This window comes from Aristolochia californica, unplaced genomic scaffold (genome assembly GCF_029961685.1).
Source record: "Aristolochia californica isolate CCGP_79_NKW_82.1479 unplaced genomic scaffold, dmAriCali1.0.hap1 SCAF_1, whole genome shotgun sequence".
Taxonomy (NCBI): Eukaryota; Viridiplantae; Streptophyta; class Magnoliopsida; order Piperales; family Aristolochiaceae; genus Aristolochia; species Aristolochia californica.
Window position 1 is genome coordinate 5,104,584 of NW_027181770.1, and position 16,724 is coordinate 5,121,307.

At 36.8% G+C, this 16,724-nt stretch overlaps 1 long non-coding RNA gene across 3 annotated transcripts; it reads right to left on the bottom strand.

Moving 5' to 3' along the window:
• Positions 1-456: 456 nt before the first annotated feature.
• Positions 457-2,200, bottom strand: LOC137959251 (uncharacterized). Of its 3 annotated transcripts, XR_011114062.1 has the most exons (5): positions 2,146-2,200; positions 1,725-2,061; positions 892-1,298; positions 765-803; positions 457-673 (listed from the first exon to the last, which is right to left on the bottom strand). It is a non-coding gene; the product is annotated as an uncharacterized lncRNA (long non-coding RNA). The 3 variants fall into 3 exon arrangements; XR_011114061.1 differs by having other exon boundaries at positions 1,035-2,061; XR_011114059.1 differs by having other exon boundaries at positions 892-2,061.
• Between the last annotated feature and the right edge of the window lie 14,524 nt (positions 2,201-16,724).

The following is a 16,724-nucleotide window of genomic DNA, read 5'->3' on the forward strand; positions in this document are numbered from 1 at the left end:
GATTAAATTGAAAAAGTGTTCGTGATTCTTACAGAAGAAATGAAACAAAAGGTACGGTACAACTAGGACGGTTATTATATGAGATCTACCCAGTGCTAGATGGAGGGGTGTATAATAGATTGACATGAACATCATAAGTTGCCCTATAATAAAACCAGTTATTGCTGATACCTTCTTCAATAAACTTTATTTTCAGAAGGAGAAGATAAGAGGGCCCTATGGAAAAATTGATCAGAAACCCATAAAGGAGTCCGACCGTAACGACCGAATTGATTATCTTCATGCACAAGGAAGATGGATTACCTAGTAGAAAAGATTTAAAAATCATGCCAAACCTCCTTTCTTTTTTCTTTTCTATTGCAATTTCTTGATTATTATATGATGATTTCTTAACTTTCCATATATAGAAGCAGATAGACTAGAAATTACATCTCTTATGTCTATGTCAATAATACAATCTTCCTCAATTGAATGGCATCTCCGATGTCAATGACACCAAAGAGATATTAAATGAATGGAATTGGGATATGGATGGAATATAATGAAATATAGCCACTTTGAAATGAGGCATGGAACGGAGCCACTACAAACAAGGTCACAATTAGGACAACTATTTAATTAAACATTTTGTAATCAAAAGCTCCATCCACCATGTACGTAACAATTTCAAAACCTGAAAACAGAGCAGACCCGGTAGGAGTTAACGGAAAACAGAGAAGCCGAGAAGAATTACGATAAACAAAGCCACGAAATGGTTGCCTGACCTCTGTGTGGATGATCGGTAAAACCAGCAGGCGGTGACACTGCAATGTCATCGAAACAAGAACAAACATTACAAACCACGCTCAGCACTGAACCTTAAAACAAAAAGAACACAGAGGCCGCACGCACCTGAGAACTCATCCAATAAAAGAAAAGGGTCCAAAGATCGCAATTCCATCCAGCAAACACGAAAACCAGAAGACCCATTACAAATCAACGATCAACTATCAGAAAATAACAAAAGAATAAAACCAAAACACCAAAAGACCCACCTTCCAATGCTCCTCCTAACCACCGCTCCTTCCCCTTCACATTGCGGCTTCGCCAAGACCCTTTTCACCACCGATCTTGGCGTGTCGAAAGAGGAGCTCTCGTCTGAAGATCTCGACATGGTTGTTGCGTATATCCGAGAGGCTGCTCCTGTTCTGCTTCCGATAGGGGAGACATGGAGTAGGAGGCGAAGATTTATAGGCGTCAATCGTCGTGTCTGTTTGCAGTTTTCCCTGTTGCTACTTTTGGCCTATCAAGTAACGTTTCTTCAAATTTTCGACAAAAAAAAAAGACTCCCAAATTAATTTTTTTTCCATCCATGTAGGAGAGAGAATGTGAAGGAAAAGGTTAATGGAAAGAAGTTAAAATCCAGGAAGAAGTTTGCAGGTTTGGATCGTCCCACAGGTAACCGGAGACATGTGCTGATCATGATGATGATGATGTCAATCTCTTGTAATCATGACGTCCCTGCACTCTTCAACTACTAAATCATTCCAATTTCTTTTTTCCTTTACTTGCAGTGGTTTCTGAACCGGAGACTGCAGCTGAAAAAAACTAAGCGTTTTGCCTTGTGTTTCGTTCAGAAGCCAGAGGAAGCTGTTCAAGCCACATTGACATTCCCTATCCGTGTCTTTGAGGCAAAAACACAAACACCTGATACAACTAAATAAGCTTCGAGTTTTTCACCTTACCCAAGTCCTTCAAATGCCACTCTGCATGGCGGTGAATGGATGCTGATCAGCAATGTGCATAGTGGTTGTGAATGGCGACTTGGACTGAAAATTGTAGTTGGAAACAGTTGTCTCACAGACCAGGGAGTTCTGACGAAGTGGACCAAATCACCTTGCATCAAGAGAGCAGATATCCCAAATTGACAGCCGAAAATCAAAGTCTTAGAGATAATGATCTCGATGGGCACCGTGAATCACGTTCTGATCGGAGCAATCAACCGGCCACCATTAAACATTCGAGTACCAGTCGTCTATTCCCCTTGGAATGTAGAAGCACAACCAGATTCAAGGTAGAAACCTGTCTCATTTACGATAGAAGCGAAGTAACAATAAATATATGATAGCCACTACCATACGAGGTTGAGATACGGAGATCACTGACCTAGAGCACTGTAATCATGATCGGCAACGAAGCTTCAAATGTGCTTTTGGGAAATTTTGTCAATGGGTTTCCCACTCATTCCCTAATTTTGGGAAGTAGGGAGGTGTTAGGGAATCCCATGTTTGAAAAGTCAAGGGACATATAGGGAATTCTTTTGTTTCTTTATGAGGTTGGAGTGTAGAACACTCAACCTCATTAAACTCTTAACTTAGCTTTTATTTCTTCTTCCCTCCCGACGATTTTGAAATCGCTGTGTGATTTTCGACAGTGCGTGAAAACCAGACAAACAGAGAGAAACAGAAACGTTGGGATTTTTCGTTGAAGCTCTTTAAAGGTTTATTTTTCAGAGAGAGTGAGAAAGCTTTGTGCTTCGAGTTTGTACGACCGATACAGTGAGAAATCACTTCCTTTCTTGCCGAGACGTTGCTGCAGAAATACTCTCTGCTTGCCGTCGTTGTGCTGCTCCGGCGTTGCGTGATTCCTCTCGTTGGGCGTCTCTATCCTTAGTGTAGAGTGAGAGAGACCAGAGAAGGAAGAAGGGCGTTGTATCCTCAGTGTAGAGGAAGAGAGCGAAGGAGAAGAAGAAGGAACGCCTCCGTAGAGGCGTTGACTGGTTTGTTTTATTACTGACCGTGTGTTGTTTGTTTCGTGTTGTTTCTGACCGGTGCTATTTGGGCGTCGGCGAGTCTCAGGTCTTCATACAGGTTACATTGTTCCTTCATTTACAGATCTGTATTTATTTATCTGCAGTGGTAAATTAATGTATGGATTGTATGGATAGGAAATTGTAAACATTGAACGGTATTCCCTATTAAAGAATTATCATCAGCAGCTGTGGACGTAGCCCGATTTGGGTGAACCACGTTAAATCTGTGTATTTAATTTTGCTCCCTAGATATAATTTGATCTGTATAATCCTATCAGGAGGAGCAAGGACTTCTAACTTGCCTCCAAAAGAAGTTGTCACCACTCATTCCCAGTGGCGCCTGGTCCTTTCTTTCTTCTTTCATTCCATTTTTCCTCTTTCACTAAAGCTTCTCCCCGTCTCCACCGGTGATGCTGTAGCTATCTGGTTACCATTATATTGCAAGGTATGAACAAGAAGAACATTCAAAAAATAAGCATGAGCATAAAAAATATAAAGTAATGGATATCCATGGCAAGATATATTTACGAAGCCTCAAAATAGGCTTTTATGCTACTTCCCTCATGTGAGTCTTGTATCTGTGAAACTGGGGACATTTCTGTTTGAGGCGCCATCGGTTGGATTAGAGACATTGGGTGAGATTTTCTCTATTTTTTAACTCAATTTAAAATTTTAGTTTATCTAAGATTTTATATTGAGATTGAGATTGAGTCTGAAATCTTTCTTTGCACTTGACTTCAGATCATAGGACTACCCTAATGCAGTCTATCTCTGTCCCCCTTTATCTCTCTCTTTTTGTCTAGTGCCTTCATTTAGTAGAGTTCAATTTTATGTGCAGGTTTGAGGCCAGTGCAAGCCCCTGAGATATGGGAGCATATTGCATAAGTTTGAGAAAGCAAACTTTTTCATCATATATTTATGAATACTTCTAAAATTGCTTTATGCTTTTTTGCCTTTGTTGATATTCTTGCTATGTCTATGTTTTTGTTAGGGTAATAAACATGATTGATGGATTTTCATATCAATGTAATATTTTGCAGTACTTATTTTTTTCACAAATGTTTGATGCTATTACAGAGCCTATAGACGACTATTTTCTTTACAAGTGCCTTGAGGTGTTAAGTGTATATATAACTAGCTACTTTGAGTTGTATTGTTTCCATTTTATTGAGAAGACTTTGTGGCCTAACGGTATGGCACAAGGCAACTAGACATCTGAGTTCAAATCCCAGCAAAGTCATATTACTCTTATTGTGTACTAAACATTTTTTATTTTCTTAGCCAACTATTTAGAGATATTGGTTTGAGCCTTCAACCATAAATTTTTACTTAACATATTTTTTCTTGTATTTCTATTGTTCAACCTCCTAAGAGCAATTATTTGCAAGGATTTTGACACAAATGACTTGTAAGACAAGTTTAGCTAGAAAAAAAAAGTTAGCTATTATTGGAAGATATGAATATGCTGGAGTGTCATTAATGTAATTAGTTTATGTTTTTGTCGCTTCTTTACTCTTACTAGGATGAAGAGTATAATAATAATATTGGTATACAAATAGGTCTTAAAGGGGAGGGTTTGGAATAAGTCCATTACCCTATTCTTCCTCCTCTTTGCTCCAAATTCGTCTCCTCTCCTCCTCCTAAACCTTCTCTCCACTACTCTTCTTCTTCTTCTCACCCCATAATCCTCTTCTACTTTTATTATACATCATGGAATTCTAAGTTTCAACATGGTATCAAAGCATGCAATGACTTGACATGGAAAAGGAGAAGGAGATGGAAAAGAAAGGGAGGAAGAAAAAGAAAAAAAAAGGAGTTTCTCATTTTTCCTTTAGTTTTCTTTCCCAATTCATGTATTTCATTGGATTTGTAACTCTCTTTATGTACATTTTATACATATAATTATATATCTTTGGAATTATATTTGAGTCTAGTTTCCAACTTGAAAAGAATTATTGAAATCAGATTTTTATAGAAAGAGAAATCACCATTTGAAGCAGCAAAGGTCAAGCAGAAGAAAAGATTCATACGGCAGCAGAATGCTTCAAATTTTTAGTCATTTTATGCCATCAAGAGCGAAACTTTATATGGAGAATTATATATCTAAAGAAATATCTATAAGGCTATTTTCTTACCTATTCAACCAATTCTTAATCTGATTATATGGATATATCGATCTCGGAAGAGTCAATAGTCATGCTGGCTAAAGAAGAAAGAGTACTTAGTTCGGCCAGATTACAGAGACTAAAATTTATCACATTATTTATCTCAAAAGAAATATATTTTTTGAAGCGGAGTTATTTTTAGATGAAAGGTATTTAAGTCTAGTTTTATAAAGAGAATTTTTTTATGTCAATCTGATCTATATTTAAGGAGATATTCGCATTGGAAGAATCAAAGATCATATTGGTATCCAGTTGCATGTGAAGATCCAAATTTAATCCGAATTTGTTGCTTCATTTTTTTAGTTTTTGTTAATTATCAACAATATCAGAAAAGTATCCCATGATCTACCCTTAGAAAGTTTTTATTTGTTAACTAACAATATCAGGAAAGAATCTTTAGAAGATCATCTTATTTTATGTAACTTTCCTTGATGTATTTGTCAAAGAGAAGAAATGTTCATATTGTGAATTATGGCAAGTTCCAAAAAAAGTAGTTATTTAATGCTGAAAATTACAAAGTATCTATGTAAGAAGATTTTGATCCAGGTTCATATTCAAAACGTTTGTTTCTTCTCTAGTTATTAGAAATCCTTGCAACATATTAACATCACAATGGAGAAACACTCAGTGTACTTATCCCCTTATGAAGTGAGCAACCTCGCTTAGCCTATCAAATCCTTTCAAGCTATAAATGGTCTATCCTCAAGCTTTGCCTTCAATTTTTTATCTTGCCTTTTGGAATCGGTTTCACTCTATAATTACATCTCTAAGCATGGACTATATTAAAAAATGGGACACTTATGTCATCGACAGCTAATTTGTTGGTTTAATATGGCTAGCTCTGGGTTTGGTGTCTGAATTAATCAACATCCACTATTGTTTAATTCACTCTTCTCTATTTTTTAGATGACCTTGCGGCTGCCTTCGGAACCAGCAACACTCGGTGCAGTTATTCTTTTTTAGAAGATTAACAACACATGGTTCAACTTATTGGCAGCTTATTACTCAGTTCTAACTTATTATTCGGTGCATATCTTCCTTATTCAAGGATGGACTCACTGTGGATTATGTCGTGTGTCTTTATTATTCTTAAAAACTTTCATTATTTGGTTTGTGTTATTTGGACATTGGCTCATTACCGCAGCTGCTATTGTGTCTCATCGGTTGAGACATTATTATTGAAGGATTACTCAGTTGCTTGCCTTAGGTTCATTATTTGCTGACTATTGTCAGCATTGGTTCATCTGATGAAGAATTTAAATTCCTTAGGAAAATAAAGCACATGATGACCCGACTTCTGCAACTTATCTTCCTCATTACCCATTTCCCTTTAGCAGTGTTTCTCCTACCATCTTTTATTTGACTCTTGTTTACCCCCTTTGGCCAACCCTTTTAACTCTATTAAGACTTTTTATTGGTACCTTTGGGTTTTTTATCATCGTCTTGTAAATGAGGGGCATTACCCACTTTAGTGATTATTATCACTATATTTGTTTGAAATCATTTGAGGTTGGTGTCAACTTATGTTTTATCACCCATTTCTACCCTTTGAGAGTCTGTACCCGATTTCGTACTTATCCTTGGGACACCATGATGGAGGAAATTTTTACTATATTATGTTATTTGTTTCAAGCTAGGATCACTACCATTGCCTCCCAACTTGAAGGGGAGTGTTGGAAGATATCAATATGTTATAGTGTCATTGATGTAATTAGTTTATGTTTTTATCTCTTCTTTACTCTTACTAAGGTGAAGGGTATAAACGGGAGTGTTGGAAGATACCTTCCCAACTAAGGGGAGTGTTGGAAGATATCAATATGTTATAGCGTCGCACGAGGAAAGTGGATGATTCGCAAAAACGGTAGGAATCAACTTTCCTCCATTTTTGTCTGGGCAGACGAAATGGTGTAATCTCACTTCAATTCAAGTCTTTTTACACTAACGCCTTATTTTTGATGACCTAGGTAATGCGGGGGGAATTCATTCCACTTCATTGTGGACTAACACCCCCCCCAAGAGGCCGTTTCCACATAAGAGCAAAGAAACTAAATGATTTTATTGGGAATCGAACCCAGATTCTCAAGTTAAAGTGGTGCCTTATCCATTAGGCCACAAAGTCTTCAACGACTCTTAACTCTTCCATTACAAAATTCATGGACCGTCCAATAGATGAACAAAACGCAGGAGGAAGGATTGGGTTCAAATTGTATTGCATTTTAAGACATATAGATATTGAACCTTGGAGGTGATTTCTCATTGCAACAATTCTAAACATTCAACCACACAATCTGATTTTGGATCCATAAAGAATGCCACCTATAGGTTTTATTGTTGGAAATCTCAACCACGTTTACGATTATGCTTTAGAAGTCATTTTTTTTATATTTGATGTTTAAATAACCCTACCTTAAGCTAGAATTTCAAATAAAGCATGTGCCTTCTCACAATCTCACTGGCACATGCAGTTTTGATATTGACAAATACATGTTCAACAAGTAAACATAATAGTTATATGAGCAAGAATAGCCACGATGAAAATTCCCAAGCACTATTGGAAATACAAGGAACAATAATTAAAGAAAAAAAATCTATGGTTAAAAGCTCAAAGCAATATCAACAAATCACTAACCAAGAAAAGTAAAGAGTTTAATACACAATAAAAGTAATATGACTTTATTGGGATTTGAATCCAGATCTCCAGTTGCTTGGTGCCATACTATTAGGCCATAGAGTATTCTCAATAGAATGAAAACATTACAACTAGTATATAGCTAAAGGCTGCTAGTTATATATACACCTATCACCTCAAGGCCTACATAGTCATCCCTAAACCCTGCAATATCATCAGACACACCTGTTATCACCTAACTCACCTCTTTTACTCTGCTTTCTAAAAGTACCTGTTTTGATTCTTGGTGACTTGTTTGTGAATTTTCTATTAATATCACCTTCAAGTTTAAATATCGCTTTACAAGGTCAATACAATATAATTCAGCATGAACAATTTCCACATCCAGATTTAGTCACATGATAAAACAAAGGCCAGAATCCAGCATTGAGGAATAACACACAACATCAGTTCCCGGTCCTGATTGATTTCCCATGTGTTGGAATATGGGCCCAAGCCCACGCGACCAAGTGTGTTAGAAGATTGGCTCAAACCCATAAGACCAAGGAAGATTCACAGATCCAAGAGAGGTGGAAGATGGGTTCAAGCCCACAAACCAAGGAGAAGGCCCATAGGCACACGAGTGATGGCATGATGGTAACTAAAGAGTCATCTCATAAAGATGATATTGATGTAATTAGTTTAAGTTTCAAGGGTATTATTGTCATATTATAATCTTATTTACCTATAAATTGAGCTTGAGGGGGAAGGTTAGGACACAAGTCCAAAACCTCTTTCTTCATCTTGCTTTTCTCCTAATATGTTGTCTCTCTTGTAAGGTATTAAGTAGAAGAAACTATTAATTATATTAATTTTTTAAAAATAATTACTTATCAAATTTTATATTTTTTTCTTATAGTAAAGTGAAGGTAATTAAATGAAATGTGTACGATTTTTTTAAACCAGAAATTAATATTTTAAAAAAATTAATTACAAAATAACCTAAATTAATATTTTTAAAAGGCAAACTAACCTGGATAGATTACGTGGCATTTACTGACATTGCAGATGACATGGCTTACCAATGACGTGTTGGGTGACATGGAGTAAGACTCTTTGGGTGATGATGTGGTGTGATAATATGGTGCCACGTAAGCGATCTTACATGACACCTTGTACACATGTTTAGTTGATCGGTCAAATTTAGGTATTGTGAAATTAAGTTGGTTATTTGTGTTATTATTTTAAAAAAATTAGATAGTGATTTTGAGAATGTGATCGAAAGATTTTGAGATTCTGTATTTGAATAACAGACCTTTAACATCTTTTTAATTACTGACTATTTACCTTAATAGGATTATATTGATTAAAATAATTAATAACATTTATTAATTAATGTTCATTAATTATTTAATTTACAATTTTACAATTAGATTTATACTTTAAAAAGTTACAAAATATTTTTCTCGGTTCCGAAGAAACCAGGAGAAAAGTATGGTAACTGTGTCTGAAACTGACGAATTCCACACTTTCCAACTGTCTTTTCTCGGTTCCGAAGAAACCAGGATCAGTCCTAACTAACTGAATCAGTCCTAACTAACTGAATCAAAATAGATTGAGCATTTATGATTACTAACAACAAACTAAATCAAAATAGATTCACCATTTATGATTACTAACTGGCATCAGCAGAATACGAGTGACGGTTGCCAATTTAGGCAACTGTCTTTCCTGATTGGATTTGAATCAGAATCAGGATGCAACTACAAGTAATTTGCCGCGTTGTAAACCTATAACATCCGCCCCATTCTCTTCGGTTTTACCTTCTTCCAGAGACTGCAGTGAGACTGAGATGGCAGAGAGTGGGAAAAGAAAGCGTTGCCGCAAGGTCGTTACAGACGAAGAAGCTGACTTACTGGCGTTTCTTGAGAAGAAGAGGCTGAAGCTAGAAGAGGAAGAGCGGCAGCCGAAGAGGAAAGCGGAACCGGAGTTGCTGGAATCACTTGCTAAGCTGTACAGCGATTTCACTGAGCCCGTATGGCTGGGCCAGAAGAGGATCACCAAGACGGACATACGTCCCCATCATCAGAGGTTCTTCATCCCTCGCTCCGTTGTCCAAAAGCTGAAGCCTCACCTGAAGTGTTGGGAGAGAGGTGAGATCGAACCCCACGGTGGTTCGGGCATTTACGTCTCCGTGATGGATCCCTTAGGGTGGCGAAGGGAGCTGAAGTTGAAGCGGTGGCCGAGTCTGCAGCAATGGACTCTCCTTCATGGCTGGCAGGTGCTCGTTGACGTCAACGAGCTATGGGAAGGAGACCATATTGTCATCTGGGCGTACCGTCATGGCCCCAACAACCAGCTCGGTCTCATCCTTCAACGAATCCCTCTGTAACTTTTCAACGAGAAGGACGACGAGATTCAAGAAGCCAGTGCGTGCGTAATTTTCTTTCTGAGTCACTGTAATTTTCTTTCAGGTCTGTTGTTCTATGTAAGTTCCAAATTATACGAGTTCTGAATCATAGAAAATTCATTATTTCTATTACTGGTTTTAATTCTTTCTAAAGGGGAAAAAAGACAGCGGATGTATCAATCCCAATAGGAATTTTCAGGAAATTCCAAATTTCCTTTCTTTAGGATACAGAAAAACATGTTTTCATCAGCCCCCAAATTTCAATGTTCTTGTACTTGTGGGATATGATCTCTGCTTGAACTTTTCTTGCAGTATCAGTGGCACATCCAACAAGAATAAGCACGGATGTGCCAGCAAACCCACGAAATGCAGTGGTTTGCCAGAAAGGCCGAACCCAGAACCGATATCCGACTGAGAACCTGCATTCCAAACTTTGTTGCAACGTCAACAAAGTACAGAGCAAAAACTAGGTCTTAAAGAAAGTGGTTCTTAATGTACTTACGGTTTCGATGAAGACAGCTGTGCTCTTGCCAGGTCGAACAAGTGGAATTGAAGCACCCTGCCGCTTCAACTGCTCACTCACATCATTTTTTCAGAACTGAAATCCAGACGCTGATTATACAAAGTGTGGTTTTAGAATCTTTTTTTTGTTGGTGTAAATAAACAGGCTTTCAACATTAGATTGCTTCATTCATGATCGTACACTATGTCAAGAACTTATTTTGATAATACTAGGAATGTAAGGGCCACATCTACATCATACAGACATTTGGAAATATGTTATTGAAGCCTGCATTAGATCATGGTTCTGTTGCCTTTTCCTTCATTTTTATGAACCTCCATTACTGGACCCTCCATAATTTACAGTCTACTCATTTGGTTCCTAAAAATTGGAAGGAAACAACTAGGATGAATGGACAGATAAATAAAAGGATTTCAACATTTTATGGCTTCATTCAAAATGGTACACCATACACAGAACTTATTTGATAACATATAGAATGCAAGAATGTCATATAGACATTTGGAAATATGTTCTTAGAGCCTGATTGGAGCATGGTTCTGCTCCTCTTTCGTTCATTGTTATAAACCTCCATTACAGGACCCTAATTTTACAGTACTCATTTGGTTCCTAAAAATTGGAAGGAAGCAACTAGGATGAAAGGAAGAGATACATACCCAGGGTGCCCATGCTAAGCCATAGAATACCCCCTGCAGGCAAAACATATGTAAGAAAACTCCTTCTCCAAAATGTAAAGCCTTAGAATATAACGTATTGACTCAGCCTAATGTAATCAAGTTTTTGGTCAGTTACCAATACTTACATAAGCAATGGAGGCAATCAAGGCAATACAGAGTACCAGCCTCTCACCCAACAATGGATTGATAATTGGAAGGACCAAAATCTGAATCATTAAATTCGAAAATTAGGACTACAAATTAACTTACCATATTTCTTTCAAAATTTTATTTCACTTATAAATTCAAAGTATGTTTTTCCTCCATGTTGAAATCAAAAGAATGATAAGATAGTAGGCAAAAAATCACCACATGTCGTCATGCTCATAAGTGATATAGAGATATTTGAGTTCACCTAAATGTGAAGAAACTCAAACTGGAACTAGAGAAATTTCTCTCCTTTTTATTTCACACAAGTGAAGTGATATTGGACAGCCAGCTCCAAGTTAAATAAGAGTAGAATAAAAATCAAAGGGCTCTTCACAGAACACAACTTTGTGAGGAACTTTCCCTTCCAACCAACTTATGACCACAAAAATGGAAGTGGCCCTGTTTAATAAAATAACATAAACAACAAAAAATAGTGGCCTTGAGGAGATTTCCCTAAAGAAATTGATTCCTTGAAGGATGACTAAACGCTCAACTTCATTTTTTGAGAATTCCAAGAGAGCCAAACATGTATCTCCACAACTCCCCCCCTCATGTTGCCTTGGAGCCATCATATTGTAGTTTAAAGCAGACAAATGAAGGAGGTAAATCAGGGACTGAGGCTTGGATTTCTAGAGCTAAAAGATACCCTCAATGCCTGAAACAGCTTAGTATAGGTATTTTTAAATGCAAAGGCTCCCAAGTTCATTTATTGGCTTCACCAGGCTCCAAGTTCAATGTTTTGCCTTGACCAGAAAAGGACTAATGGATTTGTCTTTTCCATAATGATCCACTTGAGATTTTGTTGACTTAAATATATTCTGTATTTTCTCCATAGACTCTATAATACTGTAACAAAAATAATCTTCCAAAATCCTTCTCCCAGAACTTGAGAAGGGCATGCTCAAACACTGCTTCTTTAATGCCACATGAATACCAGATATGGATGATTCAATTCCAAATGTGTTCATAGTTTCTCCCAAAGAGTTAAAGCTAAAGAGCAATTATGAGACATAATGGCTCACTTCTTGGAAGTCAGAAACAAAGTCAGCCTTAATACTGTAGCAGAGATCCTGAAGTTGTTTCTTCTATCTCTCGTACTTTTCTTGAAGTTTCTTCCTCTGTTCCCTGTCGCTCTGCCATGGCTATTTTAATTGAGGCATAATTTTACACCCTGATCACGGAACCACGATTCTACTTTATTATGTAGGAACTTCATCTTTATGGAAACGCTTCGCCCGAAAAATGCAAGACAAAACCAGCCCCAGAAAGGAATTGAACGACATCGAGAAGAAGAGAATTCCCTGAGTTGGAAATCGGTATATGCCGCCAGAAAAATTTGGTTCCTTCAGAGAGGAGGTCTTTCTTATTTTTGAAAACCAATAATTGAAAACTGAAAAATAGGAAGGGGTGGCACCGAACAGTAGCTGTTCGTGCTCATTTAAGTAACTGAACCGAACTCGTGTGAGCCGAGGTTCTGTTCGTGAGCTCACGAGCCCACTCGATTACTAAATAAAACCCTTTCGACTTTCTCCTTCCGAGACTCGACAAGGACAAGAGGGGGAGCTTCGTTTTGACTTTCATTTTGATTTCGAAGTTTTCGAAATCAAAACGAAAAAGTTTAATAAAATTTCTTCTAAAACTTTCGACAGCAAAATCGGTGACACAAGCTACCGAGAATGATGTCGATTTTCTTCCTCACAAACCTCGTTCTACCCTATCCCTCAACATCTTCATCTCTCAACTAACTATAACCGATTTCTGGTGTTGCTGACAGAAGAAATTTGACCTAAAAGATCAGTTTGTCCAGTTTTTTATTATGATTTTGAGCTTCTCAAGGTTCGACTTTGTGTTTTTTTTTTCTTGTATCTTCTGTTTTTGTTTCCAATGCTTGTTAAAAATCGGCCTGTGTTATCTCTTTTGTGGTTATTTCTTGTCATGTTTGCTTTTTAGTATGTTACTAATGAGTTCTTGTTTAACTTTTAATGATAATTTTGTCAGAGACAGATGAAATCAAATGCTCTTTTTTATCAGTTTCAGATGTTATTAAATGCTTAAACATGTTGAACGGGCAAGATCTTGCTTGGTATGTGTTGTGTATAGTGGAAGGCCAAAGGACCCAGTTGGGTTACGATCCTGAGTGATATTTTGATTAAATTTTCTCTCTTGATGTGTGCTTTCAACTTTCAAATGCCACTAATTGTTTCATAATGAGAATAAGTATTAAAAATTACAACAAAAAATAAATACTTTTAGAGAGGTGAGCATACCTGAGAGCAGAACAACGGGTGGATGAAAATAGTTTAAGTGGAGACTATCCTCTTCTCAGTGTTCGAACTCTTAGGGGGGGTCAATCAACTTGCAGTCCGAGATGATCTTCAACCGCATGACGCCCTTCAACACTTGAAGACGTTAGTGGAGTGCAGATGACATTTCATCTGGATGTGGGGATGAAGCGGTCCTTCATCTCCACTGTTTAAAACCATTTCACTTCCTAAATTCTGATCACAGTATGTCTTCTATGATTTCCCCAGTGCGGCCGAGTTCATTGTATTTAAGCTCAAAGATATGGGAAAGATTAGTCCAGAAGATATTTCACCTGTATTGGAGTTTGATGGGCTAGATGTTGACCAATCTGAAACTTTAACAGCATCTGATTTACTTCTGGCACAATCCGCTCCACCAGGAAGCTAAGTTCTAGTTGATTTACCTGTGTTTTCATTGACCAACTTCTTACAGATGAAAAGCACTCTCCAATCTCTATTGATATCCTTGTACATTTGCCATTTAGCTAGAGTTTGATTGTTCGAGCACACCAATTCAAACTGAGTCTCTCTCAAGTCATGCTCAAGACTAGTTCCCCACCTCCACTATAGCGCCGACCTCTTGAAAAACCAAGTGAACTTATCGAGTGAATGAGTTGTAGAACCATAGTTTAGACAATCTCGGAAATTTTTTTTGGTGTGATGTCCCACAATATATTTTTCCTTATCCATAAAGCTTTTATATGTACATTTATGAAGGCAATAACAATTTCTATTTTTCTTGAATTGCTACTAAATCCAAGACTGGAGCTACCTAAAAAGCCAGAGGCAGAATTCTTTACTTTTGAACCTATGTATCAATAGGGGGAAAGAAGGTATGGAGAGAGAGAGAGAGAGAGAGAGAGAGAGGAAGGGGGGGGGGGGGGGGAGAGATAAATCTACGAAAGATGTAACTCATATGTAAGCTTCATCATGAATTTGGATGGATTGTACACATCTGACAAAAAAGAAATGGACGATACAGATAAGGCTTCAATCTCAAATTTCAATCCTCTTTGGAGCATGTATTCTAGTTCTGCTCTGTCACAAAACCAAAAATTAAAAGCATGAAAAGCTATTTTCAAAAAAGAAGAGGACATGCTGGTAAAGAAATGGAAAATCGAAATTTTATTTGTCACATTTCAATTTTATTACTATATTAAACTTCATATTTAAGTATCTGGTAAATAAAATATAATTAAAGTATGAATTTGATTAATTAATTAATTTTAATTTTGTGAAAATATATTATTAATTAATACCATGTAAAAAGTTTATCTTATGTTATTAATATAATAATTTTTTATTCATTAATCATATTTATTTTTTATTTGCTCTATTGTATTTGTGATTTAATAGTAGTAATTAAAATACTGTTATTAAATTTCGAAGACGAAGATAAAGATGAACTTGTCCACACTTACACCCATTTCGAAGATGAAGATCAAGTAGATGCATGAGATGAAGATCAAGATCAAGATCAAATTTTCATTTTGTTGATTAACCCCTCCTTAGGCAAGTGCGAAGATGAAGATCATGTAGATGACTGACATGATCTTCATGTTGGAGTTGAACATGAATACCACCCCCCCCTTAAAGAGTCTCATTTGAAAATTGATGTTAGCATGCAGAGAAATCATGGATTATTATGACAGGGCCTGAAAAATCTGAGTCATGGAGTACCGTAGAGGCAGTGAGCAGATTTTCATAGGCACCTATTGCATGTTGGAGGCTTGACAAATACCTGATTGTTATTCCGATTGGCAAACAAAATGTGTTGGCCTACTATATTTATTCAATATCTGGTTGAGGCTGCATTTTGTCAAGCTATAAAATCAACTTTTGACATTCCAATTGGGGTTTAGAACTTACTCTCCATATGCATTTATTTTATATAGTGTTTGGGATTCCAATGATACCGTTGTAAAGATTTGGCCTCCAATTTTAAGTTTTATTTAATGAATTTTTTGCTTCTTGTTTTTAGGTGATGGGTTCAAATTTAATTTGACACACAATAGTTTCAGTTCTGGGTACAATTTTTGTTTGTTTGGCCTTGGAAGGGTCGTGTGCTCCTCCTCACTCAAGGTTATTTGCTTACTTTTTTTTTTCCTCTCTAGTTGAATTTTGGATAGTTTATACACATTTTGAACTACCTTTTTTCTGGACTGAGAATATAACCTTTGAGTTTTGTGTTTGTGTTACATTTTTGCATGTTATTTGACAGATTAGTTTGTGTTATGCATTTGAAACGTCATGCACAGGTGAGGTTCTCCATGTCTGGGTCATACCTTCGATTTTGTAGGCCTATCTAGTGCTTAGCGTGTTTGAAAAATATCTAACTTAGGACTTCGTTCGGGCAAAATTTTATGCCTTTTGTCCTAATTCAAACTCGGCTCGAGCTCAAGCTTGAACTCGATTAAATTTATTCAGTTGAGGTCAATTCCAATTTTAGACTCAAGGCTGGGTTCAACTTGAGTTTGAGTTCGAAGTATTTAAATCAAGCCCAACTCGAACATATGTAGGTTTAAACTCGGCTCAACTTGATGCCACCCCTACCACTGACTTTTTTTTTAGTTCAACCCCATCAGACAAATGAAAATGGTAGTTTATTGGAAAAAAATGAAACTATCATAGAAACTCAAATAAATACACAAAAATAGTACTCAAGTGGATACGACAGTCTCCCTTGCGTACACGATATTTCTTTTGTAGGAGCAAAATAAAAAAATGAGTTCACATAGTTTAGGAAGAAAGATTTCCAAAAAAAGGGACGACATTATGGTAAAACTTTTAATTATTTTTATGTATATTTTCATGTAATTTCTCTTGTATCAAGTAGATGAATTAATGAAACATAAACTATTGATGCACAACTTCCACATGTGGTGTTTAAGTGGGTGAATTGGAAGTTATTCACTATAGGGTTCATATTGTCAACATACTCAAAGTTCCATTGGATTGCTCCACCTTATTTTCCATAAACTGCTTCAAAAGAGTCCACCAATTAATCGGTTATTTCAGCCCATTGGCATCAACAAACCCTCTAGGAACCGATATTTGT